Source organism: Giraffa tippelskirchi, chromosome 9 (genome assembly GCF_054371585.1).
Source record: "Giraffa tippelskirchi isolate mGirTip1 chromosome 9, T2T-mGirTip1v1.2.pri, whole genome shotgun sequence".
Taxonomy (NCBI): domain Eukaryota; kingdom Metazoa; phylum Chordata; class Mammalia; order Artiodactyla; family Giraffidae; genus Giraffa; species Giraffa tippelskirchi.
In genome coordinates, this window is record NC_137283.1 from 2,547,849 (window position 1) to 2,575,221 (window position 27,373).

At 41.2% G+C, this 27,373-nt stretch overlaps 1 long non-coding RNA gene across 2 annotated transcripts in view; it reads right to left on the reverse strand.

The window, feature by feature from the left end:
• LOC145520487 (uncharacterized) overlaps nucleotides 1-13,654 on the reverse strand; it is a 199,995-nt gene extending 186,341 nt beyond the window's left edge. The window contains exon 1 of one of the 2 annotated variants that reach the window (XR_014064504.1): nucleotides 13,428-13,653. This is a non-coding gene — a long non-coding RNA (uncharacterized LOC145520487). Of the gene's footprint in view, nucleotides 1-13,427 lie in introns of both variants that reach the window. The other variant, XR_014064503.1, reaches the window with a different exon arrangement.
• Nucleotides 13,655-27,373: the final 13,719 nt, after the last annotated feature.

Consider the following 27,373-nt stretch of genomic DNA (forward strand, 5'->3'; position numbering starts at 1 on the left):
AATCAAAACTACAATGAGATATCACCTCACACCCGTCAGAATGGCCTTCATCAAAAAGTCTACAAACAATAAACGCTGGAGAGGGTGTGGAGAAAAGGGAATACTCTTGCACTGTTGATAGGAATGTAAATTGATACAGCCAGTATGGAAGACGGTATGGAGAAAAACTAGGAATAAAACCACCATATGACCCAGCAATCCCACTCCTAGGCATATACCCTGAGGAAACCAAAATTGAAAGAGACACATGTATCCCATTGTTCACTGCAGCACTATTTACAATAGTTAGAACATGGAAGCAACCTAGATGTCCATCGACAGATGAATGGATAAAGAAGTTGTGGTACATATACAAGATGGAATATTACTCAGCCAAAAAAGGAACGCATTTGAGTTCGTTCTAATGAAGTGGATGAACATAGAACCTATTATACAGAGTGAAGTGAGTCAGAAAGATAAAGATAAATACTGTATTCTAATGCATATATACAAAATCTAGAAAAATGGTACTGAAGAATTTATTTACAGGGCAACAGTAGAGAAACAGAGATAGAGAATAGACATATGGGCATGGGGAGGGGGAGGAGAGGGTGAGGTGTATGGAAAGATTAATATGGAACTTACATTGCTGCTGCTGCTGCTGCTAAGTCGCTTCAGTCGTGTCCGACTCTGTGTGACCCCATAGACGGCAGCCCACCAGGCTCCGCCGTCCCTGGGATTCTCCAGGCAAGAATACTGGAGTGGGTTGCCATTGCCTTCTCCAGTGCATGAAAGGGAAAAGTGAAAGTGAGAACTTACATCACCATATGTAAAAGAGATAGCCAACAGGAATTTGCTGTACGGCTCAGGAAACTCAAACAGGGGCTCTGTATCAACCTAGAGTCGGACACGACTGAGCGACTGAACTGAACTGAACTGATGGCTGATTCATGCTGATGTTTGACAGAAAACAACAAAATTCGGTAAAGCAATTATCATAGTTAAAGCAATTATTTAATTATTTATAAAAAATAAATTTAATAAATAAATTTTTTAAAAAAAGGAATCAGAAAGAAAAGGAAGTGAAAATACAGGTCAGATCCTCATAGTAGACTAATTAACACAGCTTCAAATACTGAAAAAAGCTTTCTCTACTGCCCTTAGCTGCACACAAGCCCTAAAGCAGATTTTTATAGTAATAATAACAACTGTTACAAGTTACTGACCTCCTATTATGTGCCAAACACTATGTAAATGCTTTCTATATATCATCTTATTTAATCTCCACAGCATTCCTCTCAAAGGGTCAGTTAGTCCTCCAAGGGACTATTCTTGTCATCTTTGTTCTGTCAATGGGAAATTGAAAATTTAGACAAGTTAATTTCCCAAAGCCATGGAGCCAACAAGTGATGGGGTGGGAACTGGAGCCAGTTTCTTTGACTTCAGACTCGATGTGCTTCATGGCACAAATGACCATGCTTTCTTACACCTGCCCTACGGCACAGATACAGTACATCTGGTTTTTCCATGAGGGATAAATAGATTTATTCACATAGGCACCAGCCAGTCTTCATTTCCCCTGACAGGTCTGAGTGAGAGGGCAGGGAATGTCCCCTTTGAAGAACGTGACATGAGTGGTCCTATTCTCATATGCTTCTTTTCTTTGTGTTCTATGATCCACTGACCACAGCCTGAATTCATGCTACAACATAGAATACTATCACTGCTATGAATTTACATATGAATTTGTATATGGTTGATACTGATGCACATTGAACTGGGATCCTGAGCGTGACAAGGGGAGACCTTTGAGCATTTGAGATGCTCTGGAGAGAGGCCCCTGCCCAATGGCAAGGCTCAAGATTTAGATGGTGACTAAATGACCAACCAAACCTTCCTCTGAAAAATTTTCAAGGCAAGACACACAAGGAGAAACAGATATAGTAGAAGAGATATGTGATAGAAAAAAAAAAAAAGCCAAGTCCTGAGAATAGCAATAGCATGTACTTTAGGTAAGGGACCAGTGGCTACCAGCTGCTAAGGGGAAGTCAAGAGAGCTGGCTTTCCAGAGAAAAATCATTCATTACAATGAGTGATGTTCCAGGCCTTCAAAGGCCTAACTGTGTCAATATTTCTCGTGCCCTTTACTGACTTTATAGAGTCTCGCCTATTTTGTCTTGTTAAATAGAGATTTCTCTGCAATTGGGGAGTACATATACAAGTTTCTCACAGTTAAGAAGTATAAACTAAAGGAAGGACAGACTTCTTATTGAGTATTGAGTATCTGTCACATTCAAAAATAGTAATAAATGTCCAAGATCATAAAATCATATATTCTTTTTTATGCAGAACAAGAGTTGAATTGTTTTAAAAATAATTTCAAACTTAAAAACTGCAAGAGTAGTACACAAGCCTTTTATCTGGAGTCACCCATTCTTAACATTTTGCCACACTGCTCTTATGAGCTTATCATTCTCGTAACAGAATATATATGTAAACTGTTTGTTCTGAAGCATGAGAGTAAGTTGCCTACATCATCCTGCGTTGCTCATTAGTACCAAGTATATGTTTATTAAATAATGATATCCTCCTCACATGACCACAAGGCAAGTTACCATACTTGTGAAACTTAAAACTGATACAATATGATTGTCTAATCCACAGTCAACATCCCAGTTTCACCAATTGTTCCAAATAATGCCCTTTATACTGAATTTTTCTGGTTTTGCACCTTATCCAAAATTACACATTGCATGTCAGTGTTATGTTTCTTAGTGCTACTTTGCTCTGTAATACTTCTTTGGCCTTTCTTTTTCTTCCACAACATGGACATTTTTAAGATTACATGCCATTTCTTTTGTAGAATATACTCAATTTGGACTTGTCTGATGTTTTTTCATATCAGATTGAAGTTACACATTTTGGGTAGGAACAACTACTTATGTGATGTTTTCTCATTATTAATGCATTACAGAAAGGATACCTAATGTGGGTTTGAAAGTCATCACTTTTGGAACTCTTCATAGTAATAACTGATCCAGGCAACAATTATCAACAGAAACTAAGTATGGTCAATTAATCTATGACAAAGGAGGCAAGACTACACAATGTTGGAAAGACAGTTTCTTCAACAAATGGTGCTGGGAAAACTGGACAGCTACAGGTAAAAAAAATGAAGTTAGATCCTTCTTTAACACCACACACAAAAATAACCTCAAACGTGATTAAAGATCGAACTGTGAGACTGGACACTCTAAAAATCCCAGAGTAAAACATAGGCAGAACATTTTCTGACATAAATCACAACATCTTTTTTGACCCATCTCCCAGAATAATGGAAATAAAAACAAAAATAAACAAATGGGACTTACTTAAACTCAAAAGCTTTTTCAAGCAAAGGAAACAATAAACAAAATGAAAACACAACCAACAGATTGGGAGAAAATATTTGCAAATGATATATCTGAAAAGGGATTAGTCTCCAAAATTTACAAACAGCTCATGATGCTTAACAACATCAAAACAAACAACTCAAGCAACAAATGGGCAGAAGACTTACATAGAGATTTCTCCAAAGAAGACATGCAGATCGCCAAGAGGCACATGACAAGATGTACAACATCACTAATTATTAGAGAACCGCAAATCAAAATTACATTGAGGTGTCACCTCATACCAGCAAGAATGGGTATCATCAAAAGAAATCCACAAACAATAAATGCTGGAGAGGGTGTGGAGAGAAAGGAACCCTCCTGTACTGTTGGTGGAAATGTAAATTGGTACAGCCACTATGGAGAACAGTATGGATGTTCCTTAAAAATCTAAAACTATAGCTACCATAGGACCCTGCAATCCCACTTCTGGTCATATATCTGGAGATAAACACGATTCAAAAGGATACGTACATCCCAATGTTCACTGCAGCACTGTTTACAATAGCCAAGATATGTAAGAAACCTAAATGTCCACTGACAGAGGAGTGGATAAAGAAGATGTGGAACATTTACACAATGGAATATTACTCAATCATTTAAAAAATGAAATAATGCCATTTGCAGCATGGATGGACCTAGAGAGTGTCATACTAAGTGAAATAAGTCTGACAGAGAAGGAGAAATATTGTATGACACCCCTTATATATGGAATCTAAAAAGAAATGATACAAATGAACTTATTTACATAACAGAAAGAGACTCACAGACTTAGAGGATGAATTTGTGATTGCCCGTACACACTGCTTTATTTAAAAAGGGTAACCAACAAGGACCTACTGTATAGCACATGGAACTCTGCTCAATGTCATGTGGCAGCTTGGATGGGAGGGGACTTAGGGGAAGAATGGATACATGTATATGTACAGCTGAATCCCTTTGCTTTTCACCTGAAACTATCACAACCTTTTGTTAATTGGCTACATACCCCAGCACAAAATAAAAAGTTAAAAAAAAAAGTCTGATGAGGAACAGAATATTTATATAATCTCCAAGCATCTCCATAAGAATACTGATTAATTACAAAAGGATAAATAGCAGCTTTGCAATGAGAAAGCTGGTGGATACCATCTTAACAAAGTGATTAAAATCCTGTATTCTTAAAGATAATTGAGTACACAGGAGATTCCTTGAAATGTTTCTTGTTTTATTTTCCATCACCTACATAGAAAACTACATACAAAAATGAAAACTAACAAGGTGTAGTGAGACAAAATATAGCAGCAAAGAAATAACACTTTTCTTTCACTTAAATCCTAAGTAAATGGATCTTATAAGGTGAGATATTTCTACACTGAGTTTCTGGACTAACTAAAAATTCAGTACCCAAAATCCTGCCTGATAGATTTATCAACAAGAAAGAGTGTGAATATGACTCCTGAATTATTCACATATAATAATTCTAGCCACAGTGGAGGTATGGGGAGGGGAGTTTGCAGATGAGATGTGACAATCAGAAACTAGTAGGTTTCTGAGCAAAAGATTTCAAGAGAACTGAAAATTGAATTATTCTATGACGCAGCAATCCCACTCCTAGGCATATATTCAGACAAAACTGTAATTCAAAAATATACACGCACCCCTGTGTTCAGAGCAGCAGAGTTCACAATAGCCAAGTAATGGAAACAAACTAAACGTCCTTCTACAGATGAATAGATTAAAAAGGTGTGGTACGTATATTCAATGCGATACTTGTCGCCGTTCAGTCGCTAAGTCATGTCCAACTCTTTTGTGAGCCTGTGGACTGTAGGATGCTAGGCTCCTCTGTCCTTCACTCTCCCAGAGTTTGTTCAAATTCATATCCATTGAGTCAGTGATGATATCTAACCATCTCATCCTCTGCAACCCCCTTCTCCTTTTGCCCTCAATCTTTCCCAGCATCAAGGTCTTTTCCAATGAGTTGGCTCTTTTCAGCAGGTGGCCAAAGTACTGTAGCTTCAGCTTCAGCATCAGTCCTCCCAGTGAATATTCAGGATTGATTTCCTTTAGTACTGATTGATTGGATCTCCTTGCAGTCCAAGGGACTCTCAAGGGACTCTCCAGCACCACAGTTCAAAAGCATCAATTCTTCAGCACGCAGTCTTCTTCATGGTCCAACTCTCACATCCATACATGACCACTGGAAAAACCATAGCCTTGACGAGACGGACCTTTGTGGGCAAAGTAATGTCTCTGCTTTTTAATATGCTGTCTAGGTTGGTCGTAGCTTTTCTTCCAAGGAGCAAGCATCTTTTAATTTCATGGCTGCAGTCACCATCTGCAGTGATTTTGGAGCCCACGAATAATAAAATGTTACTGCTTCTGATTTTTCCCCTTCTATTTGCCAGGAAGTGATGAGATTGGATGCCATGATCTTAGTTTTTTGAATGTTGAGCTTTAAGCCAGCTTTTTCACTCTCCTCTTTCATCTTCATCAAGAGGCTCTTTAGTTCCTCTTCACTTTCTGCCATCAGAGTGGTGTCATCTGCGTATCTGAGGCTGTCGGTATTTGTCCTGGCAATCTTGACTCCAGCTTGCGCTTCAGCCAGCCGGGCATCTCTCATGCCCGCACAGACGTTACATAAGCAGGGCGACAATGAAATGCTACTCAGCCGTTACAACATGAAACAACGCCTCGGCAGCAGCATGGGTACGACTAGAGATGATGTCAGCAAAAGAAAGACAAATACCGTATGACATCGCTTATATGGAGAATCTAAAACACGACGCAAATGAACGTATCACTGAAACAGAAAGAGAACGGCAGACAGAGAAGAGACTTGTGGTTGCCGGGGCGGGGATGGGAGAAGGATGGGGCAGGAGGATAGGGTTAGCAGGTGCAAGCTTCTGTGTGTGGAACGGATAACAAGTCCTACTGTATAGCAGAGCGAACTATATTTAATATCCTATGAGAAACCACAATGGCAAAGAATATTTAAAATGTGTGTGTATATACACACACACACACACGTAACTGAATCACTTTGCTGTACAGCTGACACACATTAACACAACACTGTAAGTCAACCATACTTCAATAAAAACTATTAACACTAAAAAAAAACTAGAACAAAGACACCCAGAAGACCTGTAAGTAAAGGCTACAGTTACAAAATCTAGAGTTGAAAAGTACATGGAAAGATCTCCTGGTAGTATTCCATTTGTACCCATAAAAACAGAAACAGCATACCACGGTTCAACAAATTAAGTGCCTTTTATGTGTCAGACAATGGAATGGCTTTAGGAATCCAAATACCAGTAAAATACAAACCTGTCTCCTGGATTTTATTCTAAAATGCGGAGAGTAGACTCAGGGCATTTTTAAGGCGATATTTTATTAGAGGTTCTGTAATGAGAAAAAGTAGCGTCCAAAATGACAGAGTTCCTCAAAAGTCCACAGGGTGTTGGTAATGGGTCATCTAGCCTATTGGACACATGCATAGCAGTTTGATGTGGTTAGTGAATTACTGTTCTCCTGACTTTTCCCAAGCAATTATGAGGCATTGTCCTAATCAATTAACATGTATTTACACCTATAATTCTCATAGCAACCTAGGCGGCAGATACTATTATTACCTATTTTGCAGGTAAAAGTGCTAGAGGCAGAAGGCAGGGTAAAATGAGTGTTGTATGTAAAGTTTTAATCAGAAGCCAGACTAAAGGAAGATCCATGTTTCATGCTAAGAAGTTGAAATTTACCCTGCAGTCTGTAAGATATTATAGATTTTTCAGAAGTGTCACGTTGAGAGTTGCATTTTAGAAGTTTATTCTGGCAGCTGTGTGAGTGGTGAAGTGGAGCTGGATAAGACTGGGAAGAGAGGCGGCAACTGGGAGAGAAGGGAGCCAGTGAGCAGAAAATCCAACAGGCCTAACAAGGCCGGGTGAGGGCATGGACCGCTGCAGAAGGGGGCTGGACACACATCCAAGTGGGTCAACGGGATTGGTGAGTGACTGGATGTAGGTTAGAGTCTGGGTTTGAGTTAGGTGGCATTATTAGGGTTAGATGGCAGGGTTAGGGTTAGGTAGCAGTCACAGTTGCTCCCTGTGTCTGCCTGAATCTAATAGATGGTTTCTAGTGGCCATCCATCCATCAGCTTGGATTCATGTCTGACCACCAACACCATCACGAACCAGACTTCAGTTACAAGGAGCACTAGGTGAAAATTTAGACCTTTCGGGGCAAAGAACTGCTTCTGATAGGAAGAAACACTCAAAACACATAATTAAAAGTGGATGTGCACCTGAAATTAACACAACACTGTAAATCTACTATACTCCAATATACAATAAAAAATAAAGGTAAAATTAAAAATAAACAAGCGGGTGTGGACTTTTCAGGTCAGTAAGATTATGTTATTGGGGGAGCACACACAGACCAGGAACTTCAGGAAAGATGAGGAGATGCTTCTCCTTGGGTCATACGTTGCTGCATGTCTTACAAGCCCTTTGCCCAGAATATTCTTTCAAAGAAGTTTCTTGAAATCCTTGAAAGACAGAGACAATGCCTCCCTCCAGAGAAAGAGATGTGCTTGCAGCCTTGAAGCTAGTCTTCCTCAGAGGAAAGTGCTGATCTGTTCCCTAAGCTGAATTAAGGTGTATCTCCTGTAACGAGTCTCCTCCACTGTGTTTTCCTGTGGGGCTCAGGGACAAGGAGGCTGACACGTACATGTCCGTGCCCTGTGCTTGCTGTGCTGAGTAACAAAGCCTCTTCCCCTGATTCTGGAGTCTTCAGCTTTCCACCTGTATCTATGAACTTGTGACAGTTTCTTTAGCATATAAGCGGAATAAAATCCCAGACACTTCACAGTTTCTATTTATTTTAAAGACATTTTTAAATTTTATTTATTTTTTAATTGAAGGATAATTGCTTTACAGATTTTTTTCTGTGAAACATCAGCAAGAATCAGCCATAGGGATACATATGTCCCCTCCCTCTTGAAACTTCCTCCCATCTCCCTCCCCATCCCACCCCTCTATGTTGATACAGAGCCCCTGTTTGAGTTCCCTGAGCCATACAGCAAAATCCCCATTGGCTATCTATTTTACATATGGTAATGTAAGTTTCCCTGTTACTCTCTCCATACATTTCACCCTCTTTCCTCCTCTCCCCCTGGGTCCATAAGTCTGTTCTCTATGTCTCTTTCTCCATTGCTGTCCTGAAAATAAATTCATCAGTACCATCTTTCTAGATTCCATTTATATGCATTGCTGCTGCTGCTAAGTCACTTCAGTTGTGTCCGACTCTGTGTGACCCCATAGACGGCAGCCCACCAGGCTTCCCCGTCCCTGGGAGTCTCCAGGCAAGAACACTGGGGTGGGTTGCCATTTCCTTCTCTAATGCGTCAAAGTGAAAAGCGAAAGTGAAGTCGCTCAGTCATGTCCAACTCCTAGTGACCCCATGGACTGCAGCCTACCAGGCTCCTCCGTCCATGGGATTTTCCATGCAAGAGTACTAGAGTGGGTTGCCATTGCCTTCTCCATTATATGCATTAGTACACGATATTTATCTTTCTCTTTCTGACTTACTTCACTCTGTATAATAAGCTCTAGGTTTGTCCACCTCATTCAGTTCAGTTCAGTCGCTCAGTCATGTCTGAGTCTTTGCGACCTCATGGACTGCAGCACACCAGGCCTCCCTGTCCATCATCAACACCCAGAGCTTGCTCAAACTCATGTCCATTGAGTCAGTGATGCCATCCAACCATCTCATCCTCTGTCATCCCCTTCTTCTCCTGCCTTCAATCTTTCCCAGCATCAGGATTTTTTCAAATGAGTCAGTTCTTCACATCAGGTGGCCAAACTGATTCAAATGCTTTCCTTTTTATGGCTGAGTAGTATTCCATTGTATATATGTACCACAGTTTCTTTATCCATTCTAGAAGATATTTTTTGACATGGACAATTTTTAAGTCCTTACTGAATTTGTTACAATATTGTCTCCTTTTTTTTATGTTTTGATTTTTTGGCCCCAAAGGCATGTGCAATTTTAGCTCCCTGACCAGGAATCAAACCTGCCCCCCTGCATTGAAAAGCAAAGTCCTAACCACTGTACCTTCAGGGAAGTCCCACACCATAGTGCTTGACAAAAAGTCACAGAGATTTCTAACTGTGATGTGCTTAATACAAAAGAACAACTAAATTGAGCAGTTTTGAATTAAACTAATTGTAATTTTTTTGTCTCCTTGAAAATTGTATCCCCATTCTCAGCCCAGAAGCATGCTTAAGATTTAAATGAACTCACTCTCTTGGTGACTGACTTGCATTTTCATAACTTTTGAAGAGAAGTGTTAATGATGAGTGAACTTGACCTGCTAGAAATCCTCACGGAAAACAGGAGATGGTGGCAGTGCTCAGATGTCTATTTTAGGACTCACTGGGAGAGAATCTTTCCTTTTGTAAAGAAGCAAATCCCAGAGGGTCTGACAATGACTTAAAAGGTGCAAAAATAGCTTACTTTGAGATTAAATGTACAGCGGCTATTGTCTGAGACGAAATTCCTCTGAATTTCAGCTAATACAAATGGCTACTGAGCACCAAAACCCACTCTTGGGTTTCTGAATCATGGTATAGGTATAACAAGGTGACGGGGACTGAGTGGGCCCTGTGAGTGTCCAAAACATTAATGAGCTGATTTTGCTTTTTTAAAAAAATATTATTTACATGCTCAGTTGTATCCAACGGTTTGCGACTGCATGGACTGCAACAGGCCATACATTTAGAAGTTTTGTGTTTTATGAGCTAAGGGCTCCAATTTATTTTTGAAGCCAGCAGACCTCTTGTTTGGGGTAATCCACATTGATGGGTTTTTAACTGTACACGTGAGAAAAAGATTTCTGAAATCTAGACATTTGAGAAGGGTAGATACAAGGACCTACACTGTTATGAGAAATAATGTGAAATCTGACTTTTATAGTGGTAAGAGTATATCTCTATAGTTTACATTTTTAAATAATTAATTAAATTTATTTTTAGAGCAGTTTAGGCTCATAGAAAATTGAGAGGAGGTACGAAGTTCACTTATACCCACTCACTCCCCCAATACAGTTTCCCCTATTATTAACATCTCACTTTAGTATGCACATTTGTTACAAATGATGAGCAAACATCGGTAGATTATTAATTGAAGCCCACAATTTACATTAGGTTCACTCTTCCCATTTTACATGGTAAGGGTTTTGACAAATGTATGATGTCATGTTTCTATGGTCATAGTGTTAAAGACAGAAGTCTCACTGCCCTAAATATCCTGAGACCTCTTCATCCCTCAGTCTTTCCCTTCAACCTTTCAGGAATCACTGATCTTTTTACCATCTCCGTATTTTTGCCTTTTCCAGAATGTCTTATAGTTGGTATCATACACTATGTAGCTTTTTCAGATTGGCTTCTTTTACTCGGCAATATCCATTTAAATTTCCTCTATATCTTTCATTTTTTTCATGGCTCATTTTTTATCATTGAATCATATTCCATCTTCTGCATGTTCCACAGCTGGTGTATTCACCTACTGAAAGATATCTCAGTTGCTTCTGAGTTTCAGCAGTTTTGGATAAAGCTGCAAGTTGCTGTGTGGTCACAAATCTTCAATTCATTTGATTAAATATCAAGGAGCATGATTTCTGAAGCATATGGTAAGCGTATGCTCAGCTTTCTAAGAAATTGCTACACTGTCTTTCAAGGTGGCTGTATATTTTGCATTCCCACAAGATAGATTTTTTTAGACATCTATTTAGACCATCTTATATCTATAGTTTCAGAGAAGGCAATGGCACCCCACTCCAGTACTCTTGCCTGGAAAATCCCATGGACGGAGGAGCCTGGTAGGCTATAGTCCATGGGGTCGCTAAGAGTCGGACACGACTGAGCGACTTCACTTTCACTTTTCACTCTCATGCATTGGAGAAGGAAATGGCAACCCACTCCAGTGTTCTTGCCTGGAGAATCCTAGGGACGGCGGAGCCTGGTGAGCTGCCGTCTATGGGGTCGCACAGAGTCAGACACGACTGAAGCGACTTAGCATAGCATAGCATAGCATATCTATAGTTTATCGCTTTTCATTTGTGTGTGTGTGTTTCAAGTCTTAGGAGCAGAGACTAAGCCAGCTGAAGAGGTACTGTGGCAGGCAGAATAACACCCCCCCTCCAATGATTTCTGTGCCAATATCTATGAATATGCTGTGTTACATGGTGAGGAATTAAAGTTGCTAATCAGCTGACCTTAAAATAAGAAGATCATCCTAAATTCTCCAGGTGGGCCCAGCATAACCACAGGAGTCCTTTCAATGAGGAAAGAGGCAGAAGAATCATTGAGATTTAATGTGAGGAGACAAGGAATGCAAACACCTTGTGCTGTGCTGTGCTCAGTCATGTCCGATTCTTTGTGACCCCACGGACTGTAGCCTGTCAGGCTCCTCTGCCCATGGGGATTCTCCAGGCAAGAATACTGGAGTGGGTTGCCATGCCCTCCTCCAGGAGATCTTCCCAACCCAGGGATTAAACCCAGGTCTCCCGTGTTGCAGGCAGATTCTTTACCGTCTGAGCCACCAGGGAAGCTCTGCAAACAACTTATAGAAGTCAGAAAAGGAACCTGCCAACACCTTAAGTTCAGCCTCAGGATCCGTTTTAAACTTCTGAACTCTAGAACTTTTTATAAATTTGTATGGTTTTAAACCAAAGTATGGCAATTTATTATGCCAGTTACAGGGAATTACTACTGGTGTGTAGCTTCACCATCTCAAACTAGGATAAAGATTTTAAAAAGGGACACGACTATGGCCCATATGTATTAATAATTCTAAGATTGAATGATCCAAGATTGAAAACATATGTCTATACCAAAACTTGTACACAGATGTTCACAGCAGCATCATTCTTGATAACTGAGGAGTGGTAACAAACTAAATGTCCATCATCCATTTTGTTTAATGAATAAAGTGCGGTACATCTATACAATAGAATACTATTCATCCACAAAAAGAGAGTACTGATACCTGCTACTACATGGATGAACCCAAAGACATTATGTTAAAGAGGCCAGTCACCAGAGGCCACATAGGCTGGGCTCTCATTCATATGAAACGTTGAAAATAGACACTCCATAGAGGCCGAAAGTAGATTAGTTGATACCAGAAGCTGAGAGCAGGGGGCAGAAGAAGGGAATAACTGCTAACGGGAACATGATTCCATTGGGGGACAGTAATAATGTTCTAAAATTAGACAGTATCAATGGTTGCATAACTCTGTGAATATACTGTGTGTGTGCGCGCTAAGTTGGTTCAGTCATGTCCGACTCTGTGCAACCCCATGAACTGTAGCCCACCAGGCTCCTCTGTCCCCAGGATTCTCCAGGCAAGAATACTGGAGTGGATTGCCATTCCCTTCTCCATGGGATCTTCCCAACCCAGGGATCGAACTGGTGTGTCTTACGTCTAACCCGCATTGGCAGGCAGGTTCTTTACCACTAGCGCCACCTGGGAAGCCCCAGATGAATATATTAAAAAGCACTAAATTATATATGCTAAAATACTGAATGTTAAGGTATGTGAATTACATTCAACAGTATCTTAAGAAAGCTATTATTAATAAAAATATGAAATAATCCATACTTGGGGACATGTACTGGTGATCGGTTATTGAGTTCTGATGTGAATTTTGGAGATATCATTTTCCCTGGGAGAAATGAGCAATGGAATTTCCCTCTTTTAATCATTTGGGAGGCTGAGATTTTTCTAATGAATTGAACCTGAATCTCCTATTTTACAAAAGGCAACAAGAATACCAGTCACACAAATGCACACTCACATACTAGAGAACAGAGCTCTCACAAACTCTCCAGAAGGTGAATAATACAGGGACCCAAACAAACACTTCCCAACACAAATGAGCCTCAACTCAGACACACGTCAGAACCAACTGGCAAAAATGCCCAAATAGCACTTCGAGGTCAAAAGAGAAGGTAGCTGGGTGTACAAGGGTGGACTTACTGGGTCTTCGAGCTCATCAGCTTGTCCAAAGGCATCTTTCCGTTTCACCGAGGAAAAGCGTACATTGGCCACCAGTGCCAAGCAGGAGAGAAACGGGGAGGATCCCCAAACGAATGGTTTTAGAAGCTGCTAGGAACAGCCTCCCAAACCCCTCCAGGGCCAGCAAGCCACAAGGAGCGGCGGACTGCAAGCATCCGGACGCGACGCCATGGCGGCAGCTCCACTCAGAAAACTCCGTAAGCCAGATATCGCGAGAGCGCAGCCTCACGTTGGCGCCAAAACCTGTTAGCAAAAGTGAGTTCAGCTGCTCACAGTTCAAAAGTCAGGAAAGGGGCGAGGTTGGTGGAAAGGCAAGTTTGCTTTATTTTGGAGACTGGCAACCGGAGGGCGGGAGTGGAATGGGTGGGATGGACTCCTGTCCAAAGTCTGACTCCCCTCCCCACGGACAGTCAGTGGGCAAGAGAATTTTTAGATGGAGGCAAGGAAGGGATTCCTGCAGAAACAGCACAGTCGGCTCTGATGGTCATGTTGAAATTGGTCGTGCAGTGGTCTGATCAGCGTTATCTTGATTCTTTCAGGAATAGTTAATCATCAGTTCCAGGGTCCGTTTGTTCCATTTTTTTGAGGCCAGTTCTTAGAATTGTGGTGGCTTATGTCATGACTATAGTCTGGTCATCATGTAGTTAACTTCTTCCGCCTGATGGGAGTTTCTGTATCTAGAAGACAGTTCCCAGCATATAGCTCAGAGTATTATTGACAGCCCTTGAGAACAAACTAAAGATCCTTGACTTTGTTTAATGACCAAACTATTACTGTTTGGTCTAGTTTGACGGTTTTCCTTTGTTTCGCTAATTAAACGTATTGTTTGGCTAAAGTTTTCCCACAGACAAGGGCAAGCTGAGAACATTGCAGGCAAGGATGATAGGGTCCTGCTCCATTTTACTTGTATGTTAGTTCAGTAAAAACTCTTGCACAGTAGAGTTATCCACAGACCTAGAAGTAAATGCCTTTCAGACTGAGTGATCCACAGAAAAAGGTTTGAAACTTTCTCTTCCCAACTCTGGAGGGAAGTTACAATTTAGGACATTTTACAGTGATACTGTGACACTACAAATTGTAATTGACTTTCAGATAACAGATTTCAGCTTTTTAATGCCCCCCAGGCATGTGATCATACATTAATACACACTTTGTGGAATCTGATTACTTAATTAAAACCTAGAGTTCTGTGATAGTCAAAAACTTCTGAATTTTTTCTCTGGCAAAAACATTATAATACGACACGAGCCACACAATCTCATGATAATCAGTTCAGGATTGCAAATGTTATTAATGCATTTTTATGGTTGCTGTTAACATATAATTAAGTACTATGACTGATACTCATCAAGTAAATTTCCAACAAAGACTGACTGATTGATTGATTGATGCATCCTCTGAGATCATAGTAGCAAATTCAAGAAGAAAAAATTTTGAGAAAACAGTGGAATAACCTAATGAAAGTGATAAAATAAAGTTACACTGAAAAATACAAAACCTCTACATTAATTTTTGTTTTGTGTGTATCTGTCTTTTTCTACTTTTGGTGTGAAACCACCCTAACTTGCATCCAGAGGGTCTGATACAGCTTACTAAACTTTCCCTTTTCTGGCAGAAGATGTGAGCTTCTATTGCCCTCATAGCAAGGTTGCTTTTTCAGAGCTGGGCTCCCACTCAAATATTTATACATGTCATTGTTAATGGTGTCTCATCTTTATAGGAAAGAGAGACAGCATGGTCAGCTGGCAAAAGTTCATGCATCTCTTTAACAGCATAGAATTGTTGCAAGGAAGGGATTTCTAGCCATTGACATCATTGCTCAGTGCATTCTGCATCAAGCAGGGCCACACGACTGACTTCTGACCAATGGAAGGTACATGGAAGACAGGTGTATCCCTTCCGGGCTTGGCTCATCCTCCATGCTCTCTGATCCCTCATCTGCTAACTTAGGACCTTTTGGAAACCATGGCCAGAAGATAGCAGATCCTCCATCATCCTAGTCTCTGAATCACTCTGTGGAGCAGAGAGCCCCCTCCCTTTTCCTGCATCATGGACTTTATAGAAACCAGAAATACATGTTTGTTGGCTTAACCCATTGAGGTTTGGAGTTTATTCCTTACAGCAGCAAGTATTCCCTTAAGAAATACTAAGGTTCACTATTACACATGCAAGTCCGAGCAGAACATATGGCACCTGGGAGACCCTCTAGAAGGACAAAGAAAATGCCCTGTAAGCACAGTTCCTTTGTCTTCTGGGGAAGTCATTGTCTTTCCTCTCAATTGACCAGAACTCAAATCATCCCTACATTATTCCCTTAAAAAAATCATTTATACCAGGTGTCCTCAAAATTTTTTTCTGTAAAGGGCAGATAGTAAATAGTTTAGGCTGTGTGGGCCACAGAGTCTCTGTCAAAACTACTCAACTCTGTCCTGGCCATAAGCAGTCTTACATGAATAAGTGTGGCTGGGTTCCAATAAGACATCATTTTCACAGATAGTCTGTAGGCTGGATTTGGTTCATGGGCTGCAGTGTACCAAGACTGATCTTATACATTCCTCATTTTCTATGATTAGATTGAACTTTTTCCCAAACATTTATCGATTGTTCAATTTTCCTGTTTTGGAGCCTTGATATGGATATGTAAGGACAAGTAGATACTCTGTTGGGATATTTTATGACTGTTAGAGTTTAGGCATATGCAGAAAAAAAATTGGTGTAAGGGAACTTTGGATTTAGGAAATGTTTTCTAAGAAGGAAAGGAAAAAAAAATTATTCCTGACATGGAGTGCAGGATGCACTAACGTAAGGAGAAAACAAAATTAACATTGGATAATTAATAGGCAATAAAGTGAAGACATTTTTGCTGCATTTATTCATCCAGTGAAAATAATTGTTTTTGTCTCTTTGCTCCAGACCTAGGGATTATAATGCAACAAAGACAAACGTGGTGCCATGTCAGAAATGATGGTTTAATTGGGGAGATACACATTTAACAGGTAATTACTACAAAGGGTGAAGACTGTAGGGACCTGGTGGTTACAGGGTAAAAACCAGAGCCTAACTAGCAAGAAGGGACTGTGAGAGTGAAAAGATGCCGGAAAGTGATGGCAGTGGGAGGAAAGTGACAGATGGCTTTGGAGTCTGGAGACGACCGTCGAACACAAATGTACATAACTTTGAAAGGCCAGTGGCAGATCTTGAGGTAGGGAATGACAGTCGAAAGATTGGGAGGTTTTTAAGAACATTTTTAAAAATTTTAATGACCTGTCAGATTAACTAAGAGGGTGAGGTGGGGAATGGATGGATGGAGGGTGGAGAGCAGCAAAGGGTGGAAGGTGGCTGTAACAGGTAGCAATTTTAAATGAGGAGTTTGGTTGTGTTTAGAAGAGGAAAGACCTCTCTAGGTAATGCGCTTTGAGCTACACAACGAACTTGTGTCAATGTCTAGGGACGCTCCACATAAGAAGGTGTAAGGTCACAAGGTCACGATAAAAGCCTGAAGGAAAATCGTCTGTTACTAGAGAAACAGCAATAATAACAGGAATGCTCTGTTGGAGGTTTGTGTGAAGTCACACAAGTTTTAGGAAACTAAGAAGGATCAGAGAGGAATAGCCTCGAGGCAACAAAACAGGTAAGAGACTCCGTGAATAAGAGACTCTATGAATGGTCCAGGTAAGGAAGGGCTGGGAGAGGAGACGAACAGGGTTACACTGCATTGTGAAACTGCTTCCCTGCTCTGCAGACTCCTCCGAGTTAAATGCGGCATCTGTTCAGCTGCCTGTGGCCCCGTTTTTGACTAGATGAAAAACAGCCCTGTATTCACCAGCTGCTGACACTGTCTTTCCTTGTGCTCGGCTATGTTTTAATTATGCTTGACACTCATCCCACACTGTTACCCAGCGGCAGCAAAATGAAGAAATGCCACTTCATTGGAAGTCAACCGAAAGTGAGGACACATGCAATTATACAGTAATAGATTATTACCTAAAAACCAGGAGTTTTTTAGGTTTAATGTACCGGTGGCTCCCTACCTACCACCCACTCCCATATCTTGTTTTGATTCAATTGTAAGAAGCCTTAGCCCATAATTTGATTACAGACATCCACCGTAAAACAGTAACAGTTTTAAAAGAACAAAGAACCCAAAAACTACACTAGGAATCAGGCGGTACCTTTTTATTATGGAAAATTTCAACCATATACCAAAGTAGAGAGACTAGGATAATAAACCCCTTGAATGCATCACTCACTTTCTACAATTACCATCACATTGTGTAACTTCCTTCATTTATAATCCCACCTACTTTACCCTTCATCCCCAATCGGGATTATTTTAAAGCAAATCTTCAGCATCCTTTTATTTCACCTATAGAGACTTCAAAATGTATCTTTTAAAGAGAAATTTTTATTTTAATGCAGGCACAAACCCATTACAATGCCTAAAATAAAAATAACAATTATTCTTCAATATCATTAAATATGTGGTCATGGTTTAAATTCCTCCAGTTGTCTTATAATATTTATCTGATATATTTTCTTTCTTATTCAAATGAAGATGCATTGTCTCATTTAATTCATAGGTTTTCCACTTTTTTGTTTCCTATTTATCTATTGAACAAACAAGGTCATTTGTCATGTATAGTTTCCCACTTTATAGATTTACTGACTAGTCATGTGTATCATTTACTTTAGTGTCTGGTTTTCCAATAAACTGATAATTAGACCCAGAGGCTTGATCAGAATTGGTTTTACTATTTTTGCAAGAGTATTTCATCAGTGGTCCTGAATTCTGTCATATCACATTAGTAGGCTTTATGTCTTGTCTGTTCTTTTGGTGATACTAAGAAAAATAAATGGGTTAACGGGTTTTCAACCTGATCCAACTATTATAAAGTTCTCCACTAGTTACCTCGAAGCAAAAGTATATACAATAAAAATAGAACAAATGTTTTATGATTTTAAAAATGCCTGTTATTAGGAACTCATGGATTAAAAAAAGTTTTGATGTGTTTCAATACATAGAAATCATATATTTTGAATGGAAGAATTATTCCACCTTTCTCAAAGTGAGATGCCTCAAAATATCTTCTTTTTCACTTTCCTTTAGTTTTTTTGATAGCTTCCTTGATTTTTGGCAGAAGAGGCTCTTTTGGTATTTACCCGAGTCTGGATTCAGCCATTTACTCCAACAACACTGTTTCCTTTTAGTGGGAAATGGTATTTAGAAACCACAGTCTAAGCATAAAGGTGCTTATTGCCACAGGCCTTTCAAAGGACAGAACTAGGATTTTTTTTTTCAAAAAAAATATTTCATGAGTATGAACTAATATTAAAATAAATTTACAATTTTTTATTTAACTTATTTGCTTTTATAGTTATATCTCCTTTCTTATATACTGTGAATTTTGGTATCTAATGATATTCAATTAATAAAATTATTTCTTTGCCTGATTCTAACAATAAACAGTTTCAAAATAATCATGACTATTACTAACAATATGAATTAATATTTTACCCTTGTCTTTCATCAAAGGCTGAGATAAGACACAACCATATGCATGCACAGTGTTCTTTGCAGGGTGAGAGTCCTTATGTGGGCTTCCCTGGTATCTCAGCTGATAAAGAATCCACCTGCAATGCAGGAGACCCCAGTTTGATTCCTGGGTTGGGAAGAAACCCTGGCGACGGGAATGGCTGCCCACTCCAGTATTCCTGGGCTTCACTGGTGGCTCAGTTGGTAAAGAATCCACCTGCAATGAGGGAGACCTAGGTTTGATCCCTAGGTCAGGAAGATCTCCTGAAGGAGGGCATGGCAACCCACTCCAGTATTGTTGCCCATGGACAAAGGAGCCTGGTGGGCGATAGTCCATGGGGCGGCAAAGAGTTGTACAAGCCTGAGTGACTGGGCACAGCACAGCATTCCTGATGTATTCCTCTTGGAGTTCAAGGAAAGTTTGGTCCTGGCTGTGTATTTTACAAGATGATTCTTGTAGAATAACATCTTTCATATCCTGTTTTTGCCATGACTGTTAGGAAACTTAAAACTTGAATTCACGTCTGATGTAGCTTTTCTTAACTTGGATTTTCTAGTTTATTTCTTTACCATCTCTCCAAAGTCACTGTCTTTGCTGTCATCAGTTCTCATTTAAATGACTACAGTCATTGCTAACCACTGTCCCAACTTCCTCTACTTCTAATTCTTATTCCACACTGCTCTGGGGTGATTTTCCCAATACACAGATGTGGTGATCTAACACACAAAAATGATCTCTCTGATGGTTCAGAGCTTTCCAAAGTCCCCTTCAAAGTCACCTCCAAGCATTCAGGCTAGAAACTAAGTTAGGTAAATATGGTTATATAAAATGATAATTTGTAATACTTCAAAAACACTGATAGAAGAAGAGAAAAATGTCTAAAGGGCAGGTAAAGAATATATGCTTCCAGACTTTTCTTTATGACTCGATATTTTTTTTAGTAATGTACATACTGAAGCATATAAAACTGATGTGTATAGAACTGGGAATGCTCTCATGTATTCAACAAATGAGAGATATCTAGGTATGGATCTTGAACTGGTGACTCACTGGCCAAATTCAGCCATTAGCCAGGCTTAGCTTCTGAAGGGCAGCATTTTATTTTAAGTTTTGTTTTTAGATGGACCATTTTTAAAGTCTTTATTGAATACACTACATTACTGCTCCTGTTTTATGTTTTGGTTTTTTGGTGGTGAGGCATGTAGACTCAGTTCAGTTCAGTCACTCAGTCATGTTTGACTCTTTGTGACCCCATGAACCACAGCACGCCAGGCCTCCCTGTCCATCACCAACTCCCTGAGTCCACCCAAACCCATGTCCATTGAGTTGGTGATGCCATCCAGCCATCTCATCCTTTATCGTCCCCTTCTCCTCCTGCGCCCAATCCTTCCCAGCATTAGGGTCTTTTCCAATGAGTCAACTCTTCGCATGAGGTGGCCAAAGTATTGGAGTTTCAGCTTCAACATCAGTCCTTCCAATGAACACCCAGGACTGATCTCCTTTAGGATGGACTGCTTGGATCTTCTTGCAGTCCAAGGGACTCTCAAGAGTCTTCTCCAATACCACAGTTCAAAAGCATCAATTCTTCGGTGCTCAGCTTTCTTCACAGTCCAACTCTTGCAACCATACATGACTACTGGAAAAACCATAGCCTTGACTAGATGGACCTTTGTTGGCAAAGTAATGTCTCTGCTTTTAAATATGCTATCTAGGTTGGTCATAACTTTCCTTCCAAGGAGTAAGCATCTTTTAATTTCATGGCTGCAATCATCATCTGCAGTGATTTTGGTGCCCCCAAAAATAAAGTCTGACACTGTTTCCCTATCTATTTGCCATGAAGTGATGGGACCAGATGCCATGATCTCAGTTTTCTGGATGTTGAGCTTTAAGCCAACTTTTTCACTCTCCTCTTTCACTTTCATCAAGAGGCTCTTTAGTTCCTCTTCACTTTCTGCCATAAGAGTGGTGTCATCTGTGTATCTGAGGTTATTGATATTTCTCCCGGCAATCTTGATTCTAGCTTGTACTTCATCCAGCCCAGCATTTCTCAGGATGTACTCTGCATATAAGTTAAATAAGCAGGGTGACAATATACAGCCTTGACATACTCCTTTTCCTATTTGGAACCAGTCTGTTGTTCCATGTCTAGTTCTAACTGTTGCTTCCTGACCTGCATACAGATTTCTCAAGAGCCAGGTCAGGTGGTCTGGTATTCCCATCTCTTTCAGAATTTTCCACAGTTTACTGTGATCCACACAGTCAAAGGCTTTGGCATAGTCAATAAAGCAGAAATAGATGTTTTTCTGGAACTCTCTTGTTTTTAGGGATCAAACTTGCATCCCCTACATTGGAAGGCAATGTCTTAACCACTGGACCACCAGGGAAGTCTCTGGGCAGCATTTTAGGGTTGCATCTTGAGTCCTTTTGCATAGACATCTACTGAAAGCTATACCACACCTGACTACTCTACTCACAGTCCACCACAATCATTTCAGTGACTGCAAGACCCCAGTGGGTTTAGAGCTTATCATTCTTGGTAGAAAGTTAAAAGATCCACAAGAGGTGTTCAAATGGGGTCCTTCTCATCATAATTGATTTTGTCTTCCCAGTACTAGTGTTGCGTCTGCTTCTCGTATCCTTTCCAGGTTTTCCTCTAAATGTGCCTGAAATTCCAGAGGAAAAGACTGTCTTCCTACCAGTCTAAATAAGAAGTAAACAAACAAAGTAATAAATCCACAGGTAAAGTAGTGACAACAGCATTCCTGATCAGGTGGCATTTAAACTGAGACTTGAAGCTGGAGGAGTAAGCTTGGCAAAGCACCAAAGTCGACTCCAAGAGAAGAAACAGCAAGGGCAAAGGGCCTGCAGCAAAGAAGAGGCTGATGCACTAGATCAGCTGGACAGAGGCTCAGTCAGAAAGAGCAAGAATGGCTGTGATGTTGAAAACATTGCCAGGGTTTGGAATGTAAAGCACCTCTAGACCCCAGTAAGGAGTCTGGGTTTTATTTAATGAGTGGTAAGAACCTTTCCAGAGTTTTGAGTAGGGGGTGTTGTATATGATCCTAGTTTTGACCACTGGCCGAGAATAAATTATTGGGAAGCCAAGGAAAGAAGCTGAGAGCATTGCTAGGAGGCTGCTGCATCACACAAGGTGAGGGATGCTGGTAGTTAGACCAGGTGCGGTGGTGGGGGTGGAGAAAGGGAGTGGATGAACGTGATACAAGTTTGGAGGATGAACTGACAGGAATTGCTGCTTGGCTGGTCATGAAGGCACTAGAGAAGGAGTATTCAAGGATGACTCCCAGGTTTAAGGAGTCATTAATTAAGTGGGTGATGGTACCGTTTTCCACGAAAGGCGGGGGCTGGGGGTGGTGGGACATGAATTAAGTCACATGGTGGTAGTGGGGGAAGGGAAAGCCTGACTCCCTCTGCACATGTCTGGTGTGAAAGCCACTGGTCGCTCACGGAGATGGGATTCAGAGGAGAAGTTCCTCCCGGGAGACGGGTCAGCCTTGGCTAAAGATGAAATGTCAAGACTTAGTAAGAGTGTGCACAGGAAAGAGGAGGAGGAACACAACTGAAGATCAGTGACCTGCAATAATAGGAACTGGAGTAAAGCAAGAAGAGTCAAGGAAAGAGCCCATTTTCTTGGGCTCCAAAATCGCTGTGGATAGGGACTGCAGCCATAAAGTTAAAAGATGTTTTCTTCTTGGAAGGAAAGTTATGACAAACCTAGATAGTGTATTGCTTCCCAGGTGGCACTAGTGGTAAAGAACCTGCCTGCCAATGCAGGAGACATAACAGATGCTGGTTCGATCCCTGGGTTGGGAAGCTCCCCTGGAGGAGGGCATGGCAACCTACTCCAGTATTCTTGCATGGAGAATCCCATGGGCAGAGGAGCCTGGTGGGTTACTGTGCATAGGGTTGCAAAGAATTGGACATGACTGAAGCGACTTAACATACAGACAGTGTATTAAAAAGCAGAGACATCACTTTGCCAGCAAAGGTCCGTAGAGTCAAAGCTGTGCTTTTTCCAGTAATCATGTATGGATGTGAGAGTTGGACCATAAAGATGGCTGAGCACTGAAGAATTGATGCTTTTGAACTGTAGTGCTGGAGAAGACTCTTGGGAGTCCCTTGGACTGCAAGGAGATCCCACAAGTCCATCCTAAAGGAGATCAGCCCAGAATATTCATTGGAAGGACTGATGCTGAAGCTGAAGCTCTAATACTTTGGTCACCTGAAGCGAAGAACCAATTCATTGGAAAAAATCCTGATGCTGGGTAAGATTGAAGGCCAAAGGAGAAAGCAGCAGCAGAGGATGAGATGATTAGATAGCATCACTGACTCAATGGATACGGATTTGAGCAACCTCTAGGAGACAGTGAAGGACAGGTTAGAGTGCTATAGTCCATGGGGTTGCAAAGAGTCACGCATGACTTAGCAACTGAACAACAACAGCCAAGGAAAACATCTTGAGGAGGAACAGCTGGACTGGAAGAAACAGCACAGGGAGACTGACGTCAGCAGAGCCACACAGGAAGAAGGCATCGTCACCCCCGTTGAATGATGCTCAGAAGACAAGGAAGGTGAAGACAGAAAGATAGCCGTAAAGTGTCACCAAGTGTGGGTCCTTGGTGCCTCGAGCAGAACAGCTTTGGTGAGTGGCAGCATGGAAGCCAGCTGGAAAGAGACGGAAGATGTTGATGAGGGATGAAGCAAGTACCTAAGCTTCTCGGTAAGTAGCTCTGCGTGTCTGCTGTGAGCTCCTCGGATAGCTTAGAGAAGCATGAAATAGCGCAGGCAGAGTTTATGTAACTTTCAGCACCTCTTTCCATTTGAGAGAGTCTCCCTTTCCCCTGGTTCAGTCACTGCTGGTGTTTTTCAACCAGCTACTCTTGTCAGAGATAGTTTTCCAACGTGGCTGTCATTCTGCTTGTCCATGTACTTCAGGGCCCAGGGTTATATCAAGATGGTATGTTGGCATCTGTACAAGTTTAATAGATTTAAAGCTTGGGCTTGGTAAGAGAGTCTCTCGAGATATAAACCTGCCTTCTCCTGGCAGACTTGAGGCGGGGAAACAAATCATACACTGCAAATATCATTTACACCATCCTAACACGTTCATAGCGCACTCACAAAATCCTAACAAAGGGATGGAGAATGCTCATGGGACAGAGAAACTCATAAAATGGGAAATAAATCATCATTTTCAGAATGGATGATCATTGTAATCCATCAGCAGGCTAAATGACACACCCACAGGCACCATGACAGTTCCAAGCCTGGCCACCAAAGACCAAAAAGTGGGTGGTGGCCCAATCCCTGGAAATTTCTGCCTCTTCCCCCAAACAGTTGGAATAATCTTCCCATTCATCAGCCTATGAAATTACTCAGCCCATAAAAACTAACCACACCGTACTTCCAGGCCATTCTCAGCTTCTGAGATGGCCCACACTCTTGTCTGTGGAATGTGTTTCTCTCTAAATAAATCCATTTCTTACCTTAAAAAAATGTAGATGAACCGATTAAAAAAGTGTGGGAAAGCTACTGATCCAGTGCTCATTTTTAATTTGAAGAGATAACAGTGTCTGGAATTTCAAGGTCTAGAACTAAAAGGAGTTCTGTACCTCTCAACACGAAAAAAAATTTAATGTTATTTTGTAGTCCTCAGTGTCTAGGCAAAGGCTCTCTTCTGATAATCGTGAAAGAACTGCCTATCTCACCACAATTGTGGACTTTTAATCATTGCTTATGTCCTCATATTAGAAATTCTGGACCCAGCCAAAACACTGCAATTTAACCCCATACATAAAGTGTGTGTTAGTCTCTGAGTCATGTCTGACTCTATGCGACCCCATGGACTATAGCCCGCCAGGCTCCTCTGTCCACGGAATTCTCCAGGCAGGAATACCAGAGTGGGTTGCCATTTCCTTCTCCAGGGGATCTTCCCAACCCAGGGATCAAACCCGCGTCTCCTGCAGACTCTTTACCATTTGAGCCACTAAGGAAGCATAAATTAAGTCCATTTTAAGCTAAGAGAAAGACCTTGTGTCTTGAGCCTCTAGCGGTTACAGTGTAGAAATGTAGAAGCTTAAGTAATCCCAGACTACATGTTCCCACCTAAAGAAGAGAGATCATTTTAATCCTGCTTGAAAACTGTGTTAATGGTGCACTCACCATCAAAGCCATCATTTTGAAACAGATCTAACAGAAACTTACTATGATTTCAATTCTGTTCTCATCACAGATATCACTACACTCAAACATGTAAAGGAAGCAAAAAAAAAAGTCTCTCCATTAAAATGCTCTCCCTTCAAGGCAAATAACAATAGCAACTAAGTGTTGTTTTCTTGTTGAATATTCCCAACGTGTGCCTGTGAACATGGTTTTACCTGTTTTATCCCGTTTAATATTCACGGCTCTGGTCTGAGGTGGCCAGCTCTGTCTCTCCATCTCTCCTGCCCCAGAGGATGGCAAACCAGATGCTTTTTTCCCGCCCTCTCTTGCAGCGAGAGAATTGTTTTGTCCAAGGAGACATGGGAAAATCTGCCCAGGGGGTCCTTGGAAGACACTGCCTCTTTCTTGAAGGGAGATGGGCAGTTTGGGGAATTTTCTTTCGCTCATTCCCCTACCTGCTCTCATGCTCCCAGCTTGAAACTTGAACTACAAAGTGTGAGAATGAGACATCCGGAACCACTGTTGCCATTTCAGCAGGGGTGGGAAAGTCAGGGAAGGCCAGAGGACCTGCACATCTCCCGTCAGGAAGCTCCTGGGGTCTACAGCCATACCACCGTGAACGTGGCCGATCTTGTCTGATCTTGGAAGCTAAGCAGGGTCGGGCCTGATCAGTACTTGGATGGGAGGAAACTGCTAGGGTAGCCCAAGAACAACTCACCTTCACCGGCAGGTTTTTCCTGCATGAACAGGTGATGCCTTTATGGACTGAGTCCAGGTTAGCTGGCTCTTCAGTCACCTGAAGGCATGGTCATCCTGAATGATGAGTGTTCAGGGTTATTAGCCTCAAATTTCACAAATGACTTGAAACAGACAGGAAGATGAATATCCTGAGAGATATCTCAGAGAGCAGAGGGCAGAACCCTGACTCAGAATGATACAGAACAAAAACTTCTTCTTCTCCAGTTCCCTGAATCAAAATTTTCAGGTTCTGCCTTATGCTAAACAGAGAGACTGTCAGCTTGTTCTCTGCTTCTCTCCTTTGAGATACTCGGGACTTACCTGGTGGGCCAGTGATTAAGACTCTGAGCTTCCACTGCAAGGGTTCCATTTTGATCCCTGGTTGGAGAACTAAGATCCCACAGGCTGCATGGCACCACCAAAAAAAAAAAAAAACCTCTGACTTTTTGGGCTCTTGGAGCAAGTACAGCCCCTCCATAATGTGAGCAGAGCAGACATCAGCCATCACATTTGGAACACACTCATGAATGCAGGCTGGAATTCCATGAGCTTCTGCTTGCTCTCATGGCGACTCGTGTTAAGATTTATTATTTCTCCAACTTCCCTCTGATCTTCCAACATCTAGATAATGACTAAGTTTAGACACTTAAAAGAGTCATGGAAGAAGTATCTCCTTTCATCATTTGCTATCATATGCACATGTGGGATAATGTAGAATTCTTCTTTTTCCAGCTTTATTAAGATACGGTTGACATGTAACACTGTATAGGTTTAATACACACACATATATATTGCAAAATGATTACAGCAATAAGGGTCATTAATTCCTCCATCTCCTCACACAATTACTGTTTCTTTTTGGTGGTGAGAACATTTAAGAACGCCTCTGAGCAACTTTGAAGTGTATGATACTGTGTGAACTATGGCCATTAGGCAGTACATTAGGTGCCCCGAGCTCATTCATCTCATAACTGAAAGCATCCGCCCCCTGAGCAACATCTCTCACTCCTCTCACATCCTCATTTCTCTCTCGTACCCTTGACAGCCATCATTCTGCTCTTTATTTCTACGATTCAGCTTTTTAGAAAAAAATTTTTAATGTAATTTTGATTTTATATTTGCATACGGGGCTTCCCTGGTGGCTCAGTGGTAAAAAATCTGCAGGAGCCACAGGAGACATGGGTTCGATCCTTAGGTTGGGAAGATCCCCTGGAGAAGGGAACAACCCGCTCCAGTGTTCTTGCCTGGAGAATCCGTTGGGCAGAGGAGCCTGGCAGGCTACAGTCCATGGGGTCACAAAGAGTTGGACATGGCAGAGCAACCAACACTTTCACACACTTTTCACTGCCCTGGGAGAGAGCACAGTGGGGTGAGGTATCAAAACTGAAGTGACTTAGCACGCATAGTTGATTTACAATGTTGTGTTAGTTTCAGATGTGCAGCAAATTGACTCAG